An 8356-nucleotide genomic window follows, 5' to 3' on the forward strand; every position below is an offset into this window, starting at 1 on the left:
AAATCGATCGATGGCGTTTTTCAAAAATTGTGTTTTTGTGAAAACGCTATTATATTTTATTCAATGGGCTGCATCGCGGGCATTCTTGAAGTCATAGGCATGTCTTTTTCGCATCCCAGTGAAAGCTGAACACCAAAAAAATAGTATGTAGCGAAAAAATCTCAAACATGAATATGTGTCTCCCACAGCCGACATAAGACGCAATCACAGCTCAGTCTCAAAATGGACCAGAGTCAGCCACACAAAAGTGTGAAATGACCCTTTTCGACCCGCAGATCCGGCACTCTCGGCCCGCTTGACCCGCCACGGAAGGAACGTTCGGCTCTCGTTCTACTAAACAAGTGTCATATTTATTAATAACCCTCGCCCGTATTAGTGTTTTGCCAGCCGCGAACGTATAGGGGGGGGGGGGGGGGTCCGTTGTATCTCCCTTGCCGACTGGCCCCTGATCAAGCTAGAGCTTCGCGGAAAAAAACGAGCGAGTTGCCCGTGACGAGAGGAAGTCAATAATAACCAAATTTAAGGTTCAAACTCCTAGGTCATTGGTTGACCTTCCAGTTCAGGTCAATGACCTACAAGTCGGGAAAATCGGGACCTGTTAACCCGCGCCCTGGTGGGGTCTGTTTATAACGCGACCTGGTGGGGGGGGCTATTTTTTGCCCCCCTCGTATCTCCGAAACTACTGGACGGATCCGCAAAATTCAAACGGCGTTCGAAAGGCCTGTCAAATTTGTCGAAGGAAACCAAATTTCATTGACCTCGGGGTCACCGATGACGTCATAGGTCAGGTCAAAGATGAAATGCTTCACCGTTCACGGGTCTTCTAGGGAATGCGCTATAACACCGAGGAAAACGCATTTTGTCGAGAATCAGCGGTAGGGCGTCAGTTGCCTAGTAGATATGTTGCTATTAGAGGTCACTGGCAATACCAGGTCAGGTCACAGGTCAGGTCACCAAGTCACAGGTCAGGTCACATGAGCCCAACTTTACTAAGGTTGTGTGATACATGTTTTATGGCCAACTTTTCATTTCCAACTCAATGGTGTTGGTTATAAGACTATCAGGTACGGGTTAGGTCACTTTCTGGTGAAGTTCAGGTCAAGGTCAGGTCAAGGTCAGGCCAAAAAAGGTCAAATTTTAAAGTTGATAGTTTTGCATAAAATGGGTATTGATTCGATGCAGCTCGTCACGGGGAGTCTAATGGTGGTCTTTGTTTTGCGCTACGGGGTCTAGAATTGCTAAAAATTGAGTTTGAAAATTTGACGTCATCAATTTTGAACAGTTTTTTCGCTATAACTTCGCCAAAAAAGAGGTATGAATCTCAAATTGGTATGTGGATGGAAGGCGGTAAGGACTTTCACAAATATTCCGGTTTTTGCGAAATTCAAAAAACTTTTTGGATTTTTCGATTATTTATATCCAAAAAATTTATTTTTTAATTTTGAGGGGTCAAAATCCAAAAATTTCAAAAATCCGAGATAACAGTTTTGCAGCCCTGTCCAATCTACAGCTTTTATGTCTTTATCATTTTTCTGTATTTGCAAAGCTATAGGCCTGACAGCTCTTCCCGCGAAACCCTTTTTTGGGTCGAAAACGGCAGAACATGACGTCACTCTGACGTCATTTCCGGCCAACCTATCATAGCTTTTGGAAAAATTTTTGGTCACAATATGTAAAATTGATGTTCGGGAGGGTACTGAAAGTTTGGTGACGATCGGCGCAGCGGTTCTGGAGATATATAGAAAAGTCTGGAGGGGGGGGGGGGGCAAAAAATAGCCCCCCCCCCACCAGGTCGCGAGTTAAAACGTCGTCAAGTGTGGCTGCTATGGGTTTTTTTCGAGGTGCTGATCTCGAATATCATCACGGTATAGTTTTGATCGAAGGCACCAAAACTCTGTTGTACCTAACTGGTCAAATTTGGTTGCAAAATTCGAATTCCGAGCTTTAAAAACTAGCCTAGAACATAAAGGGGAGACCAGGGGGGTATGGGCCATCGCAGTTTTGAAGAAGTGTTGCATATTTTTACACATTTGACCACTAAACTGGTAGCAGTCATTTCGTTATGCAGCCCACGTGATTTCCAAAATATTCCTTTGTCCTCTTTGGCAATGAGCGGTGATAAAGCGTTTTTGCCCCCTTCGAGTAAAATGTGTTACATAAAGTAAATTCGTGATCAATATGAACCAGGCTCCAGTGGCGGCGGAAGGTATTTTGGGATGGGGGGGCACACCTGATCCTTCCCGGAACCTAGGGTACCCCCAAATCTAGTTTTCTCACCGGTTTTAGGCCACTTATTTTTCACCTCTTGGCCTTTACAACAAAAATAAAAAATAAAACATTTGCAAATAAGTGAGATAATTAGTCTCATCTGAGTCAAGAAACTACCTTTTTGGTAACCTGGAATAAACGTTTAAAGCTTCCACACATGAGCTGTCAAGTCAGGTACGGGGACCCGCAGTTGCTACTGTACAGCGACCCTGAGTAAATTGTCCCAGCACCCTCACAGGGAACAACGATAAGCTGTCAGAGGGCACGCACAGAAAACCTCAGCTGCTCTTGTGCAGGGACCGGCAGTCGATATCAATGTTATCGGTTGTTACTGGACAGGACAGACGGCTAGAGTTGGGGTTCGTGTACAATAGCAACTGCGGGTCCCCGTACAGAGGGGGATTTTTTTACTTAAATAGGTATTGTCTTCCATTCAGCTTTTCTTTGAGGCCCTCGGCCGCTAATATGGGGAGGACAAGCTGCCCCGACGGTTCCTGGCCCTTTGAAACTTTGCGGGGGCAGAGAACCCCACGGCCCCAGAGTTGTGGGGGCAGGCTGCCCCCATGCTGCCCCCCGGCTCACGCGCCTATGCCGGCTGGCGTCTGGCAGAGTCGCGGGGAAAGGCCTGTGGCACGCTCAGACGCACTTTCGTGACGTCCGTGCCGCCTGCCGGGCCACTCGCGTTCCGTCCTACTCTTCCAGACTTCGGTTACCGGTAGCTCGTAGATAGCTCTGCTTGATTTCTGAGCATTATGTGTGGAGGGCGTTTGGTGGAAATAGTCCGTCACGGACTAGCTCGCCGGATAGCCCGTCGTGAAAACGGCTATTATCAATCCAAGTTACTCGCTATATCAACTTAATAAAAAGGTACTCAGCCAAACTGGCATATGTTCCTGACGTAGGTAGTATGGAAGTATTGTGGTACTTCGTCGATAACAATTTTGGGGGGGGGGCAAAAAGATATGTTTGCCCCCCCACCCTGGAAGATGGGGGGGGGCGCCGTGCCCCCGCTGCCCCCCCGCTTCCGCCGCCACTGCCAGGCTCGTTTTATTATGTCAGACCATCGCTTAACCCGCGCGGGGCTGGGGTCTCCAGCCGAACGCGCGGGGCTGGGGGGGGGGGTAAATTTTACCCCCCCCCCCTGTTATCTCCCGAACTAATGGTCCGATTTGGAAAATTCAAACGCCAATCGAAAGATCTCATATCACGAACAACTAAAAACATGTACTTAATTTAAAGTTTGAGGTCAAGGTCAAGGTCAGGTCAAGGGTACAAATTGCAAGTTTCTACAGTATCGGCCTTGCATCGTAGTTGCCGAAGAATGGAGTCATGGACTGAGACTGATTGCCCAAAACGTGTTCTTAGGCTACCAAGACAATATTCGTTGCATACAATATCATTCAGAGGTCAAGGTCAAGGTCAGGTCAGGTCAGGTCAGGTCACCAAAAACAAAATATAGAAAAGGGCATGTGCGACACATGTTTTATGGGTCATTTTACTCATAGAATTCAATAGGCACACTCAATAAGTGATATGGACCACCTCTGGACGAATTTCAGGTCGAGGTCAGGTCAAGGTCAGGTCAAGTGAGGTCAAATTTTGAAGTTGGTTGTTAAGGCCTAAAAAGGTGTCTATCTGATGCAGTTTCTCACGGCGAATCGAATGGTGCTATTTTTGTTACCGTACGAGGTCTAGAACTTCCAATAAAATCATTTTTCGAAATTTTGTGTGTGTCGTGACGTCATCAAATCTTTAATAACTCCCACATTTTTGAACCGATTCTTCTAAAAATTGGTATGTAGGTGCACATAGACCACTTCTCTGACATATATTCCGTTTTTTTTCGATACACACAAAATTTTGGATTTTATAATTATTTTCCCAAAGAAGTCAGTTTTTGAAGAAAAAAATTGGGCCAAAATCCAAAATTTTCCGAAACCGAGATAGTCATTTGATAGACAAAGTAGAATTACATATAACCTTTTTTGATACGTCTTGATTACTTTAAAAATGAAGATGTTAGCGGCGTTTGAAAATTTGCCGTTTTTGAGGCGAAAATGGCGAACATGACGTCACTAAAACGTCAATTTCTCAAAAAAATTCCGACGGATTTCACTCAAATTTTCAGGGAACGTGTCAAATTGATGTAAAAAAAGGTACTGAAAGTTTGGCGGCGCTGCGCGCCGCCGTTTTTAAGATATTGCAAAAATTCGCGAGGTTACCCCCCCCCCCAGCCCCGCGCGGGTTAAAGGTTAAAGCATGCAAATTAAGACTGGATAGACAATTTGAAAACGCCGCCTCGCGGGGCTCGATACGACCACTGGTTCTCGAGATAACAGGGGGGGGGGGGTCGGATCCGACCCCCCAGGCTGATGTGGGTGCGGAAATAGCCCAGGCGGTGCCGGGTTTTAATCTTAAGTTTGAGGTCAAGGTCAAGGTCAGGTCAAGGGTACAAATTGCAAGTTCCTACAGTATCGGCCTTGCACCGTAGTTGCCGAAGAATGGAGTCATGGACTGAGACTGATCGCCCAAAACGTGTTCTTAGGCTACCAAGACAATATTCGTTGCATACAATATCATTCAGAGGTCAAAGTCAAGGTCAGGTCAGGTCAGGTCAGGTCACCAAAAACAAAATATTGAAAAGGGCATGTGCGACACATGTTTTATGGGTCATTTTACTCATAGAATTCCATAGGCACACTCAATAAGTGATATGGACCACCTCTGGATGAATTTCAGGTCGAGGTCAGGTCAAGGTCAGGTCAAGTGAGGTCAACTTTTGAAGTTCGTTGTTAAGGCCTAAAAAGGTGACTATCTGATGCAGTTTTTCACGGCGAATCGAATGGTGCCATTTTTGTTTCCGTACGAGGTCTAGAACTTCCAAAAAAGTCATTTTTCAAAAATTTTGTGTGTTGTGACGTCATACAATTTTGAATAACTCCCACATTTTTGAACCGATTCTTCTAAAACTTGGTATGTAGGTGCATATAGACCACTTCTCTGACATATATTCCGGTTTTTTTCAATGCACTCAAAATTTTGGATTTTATAAATATTTTCACAAAAAAGTCAGTTTTTTAAAATTTGGGCCAAAATCCAAAATTTTCAAAAAACCGAGATGGCCATTTGATAGACAAAGTAGAATTACGTATATCCTTTTTTGTTACGTCTTGATTCCTTTAAAAATGAAGATGCTAGCGGCGTTTGAACTTTTGCCGTTTTTGAGGCGAAAATGGCGAACATGACGTCACTAAAACGTCAATTTCGCAAAAATTTTACGACAGATTTCGCTCAAATTTTCAGGGAACGTGTCAAATTGATGTAAGAAAAGGTACTGAAAGTTTGAGATATTGCAAAAATTCGCGAGGGAGGGTAAAATTTACCCCCCCCCCCAGCCCCGCGCGGGTTAACCCTATTAGTGGCAGGCTCCTGGCTACCCCCTATTAGTGGCAGGGGGGCTGTTTACGACCCCCCTTGATATCTCGAGATCTAACGGGCCGATTTTCAAAATTCAAACGGCATTCGATTTCGCTCAACGAGATCTACATTTCTAAAAAAAAATAAAATTGAAAAATGTCAATAGGGGGGTAGAGGGGGGTAAAAACGGGCAAATTGCAGATACATTTTAGACTGTTTATCACGGCCAGGTTTCTGAGCCAATCTTAACGCAACTTTTGCCGATCGATAGAGAATGAACCAGGAATTCACATGGATCCTAAAAATATGCATTTTCAAAAATCATAGGCGGATACAGATCATTGAGATTGGGGGTACACAAAAAGTATAGTTAATAAGGTTTTTGTTGGTACTGTTTCTTGGCAATGGTCTTGTTATGTTACAATTTTATTATGAGAGAACGACTAAAATTGTATTGGTCATGCATAGGCGGTGTCAGGGCACCTATGTTGGGAGGTAAAAAATAACCCCCCTTTTTGGACGCCTGGATCCGCCTATTATAGCAAAAACGTGTCAAAAGAGGATGCACAATAACTTTGTATATGTTATCACATGATACCTTTCATTCACTGTTCGTAAAACTGGTGCAGCATCGTGATCTTCGCCCAAATGACTCGCTTCACGAATAGGACCCCCCAATTCCCAGTGCTCTGGAGCCGCCCCTGGTAAAGTTATGAACTTGAAATTTTCAGGGAATGTGCCCAATTTAGTTTTAGGAAAAGTCAGAAAATTTCAGCATCGTATCTTCAGCGGTTTCGGAGATATTCCCGAAAAACCTGAGGGGTGGATAAAAACACCCCCCCCCCCTGCCACTAATAGGGTTAAATGGCACACGTTCGCGTTCAACTGAAGTTTTCCTCTCTTCAACCTAGTTTTGGAGGCATTATAAGCGTCAACGTGACGCAGCGGCAGCCCAGGCCTTCAGTGACCGCTTACAGGGGCGACGGATACGGGGTGGCAGAGGAGGCACCGTCCCCTAAGAAACTTTTGGAGGAGGGGCAAACGTATATTCTTACCCCTCCATAATTTGTGCCCTAAACATGAGGAAAATTTTCATAACCTTTTGCATATTTTCTATTGCATGTGGTAATTTTCATAACCATATTGCAGCTTTGCGCTCCTACAGGTGCCTTTTGAATATGTGTAAATGCTAACCATTTCCGCTTTATATCATTTTTTGTCTTTTCAGATTCGATTTATATATATTTTAAGTGCGAGAGACGCAACTCATACCTTCAGTGGTCGTTTGCCGCTATTTTGTACCTACATAAATGCCAAATCGCAAGCGAGCGGAGACGGAAGGGCTAGCCATTCGCTTGCGGGTAGTTAGGACTGATGAGCGCTGATAATAAGCCACTCCCCTGATTTTTTTTCGAGCGCAAAAGTTTCCAGCGCATAAAATGGTAAACGCCGAGGTCGTACACATTGATCACATTGACCAATGCACGGTATGGTATGACGCCCGGCCAGTCATCAGAGATCTGCTTTGGGCATTCGGAGGCTTGTGTGGGGCCAGTGTAAAAACTGGATGTTCACAGTTCAATATCCGCTTTATTTCAGTTTTCACCATAAAAAAGTAAAAATTAATGTTGGAAACTTTTGAGGGCTAGGGCGCTAATCATTAGTGGGCCCCCCTCTGTCGTAAGGCTGGCTATAGAATAAAGAGCATCAAACACGAACAGTAGCGGCGGAACACCTTCAATTAAGGAGGGGGGGGGGGGGGCACTGCCGACTTTTGGTCCCATTCTTTCCATGCAACGCCCATAGGGCTAACGTTAAAATGCCAAAATCAAAAGGAGCGTGCACGGTGCCCCGGTGCCCTCCCCGTTCCCCCGCCCATGAACACGAAAGCAAAATCTAAGGCATTTTGGAAAAAAAAAATGAGTATGCCCCGCAGCGTCCGATAACTACCACCTTCCAGTGGGTCAAGCCAACGGGGCCCAAGTCTATAATGGCACTTAACGATAGCACTAATCTTGTCTCACTTTTCGTTGAAGTCTGTTCCGAATGGTTTCGGCCACAGACTTGCTGCACTGAGGTCGTTTGATATGTGCAACTGTAATTAAAGCCACCTGAGGCGCCCTGACACCAGGCTGAAGCTGGGTTGGAAATGCTTCGTCTTTGCAGATATCACTGGCCGCTGATTCTCGAGTGCCTGAACCGGTAGATGTCATGGCAAAATTTGGTGTGATAATTTGGACCTTACCGCAGCCAGCGCACCCTAAAGCCCTAATAAAGAAACGCCCCACCCAGAGCTTCTGGATTCTCGTTCCAGTCCACCGTTCCTTCACCCCAGCCCGCCGCCGCGCTCCCTCACCTCAGCCCTCTGTTCCCAGCTCATTGACGAGCGTTTGGGCCTTAGTTAAGCCTTGCTGTAGGCTTACTGTATAAACCCATCGAGACAGCTCGTCTCGGTGAGCTTCGTTGGCGAACTACTGCCTTGGGGAGTGTGGTGACGTAGCCCTTTGCCCTCTGAACTTTGTACAGTAGACTAGGTGGCGCTGAGCTCGTTGCGCTAGTGGGCACGGTGCGGCCGTGCAGCAGTCGCGCGCCGCCCCCGGCACGGTCCGGGTAGGATCCGTGTAAACGTGTGATCGTGGATCGCGCAGCCAAGAATAAACCTGCTTAGAAC

This window comes from Amphibalanus amphitrite, unplaced genomic scaffold (genome assembly GCF_019059575.1).
Source record: "Amphibalanus amphitrite isolate SeventyFive unplaced genomic scaffold, NRLGWU_Aamphi_draft 001160F_arrow, whole genome shotgun sequence".
In the NCBI taxonomy this organism is placed as follows: domain Eukaryota; kingdom Metazoa; phylum Arthropoda; class Thecostraca; order Balanomorpha; family Balanidae; genus Amphibalanus; species Amphibalanus amphitrite.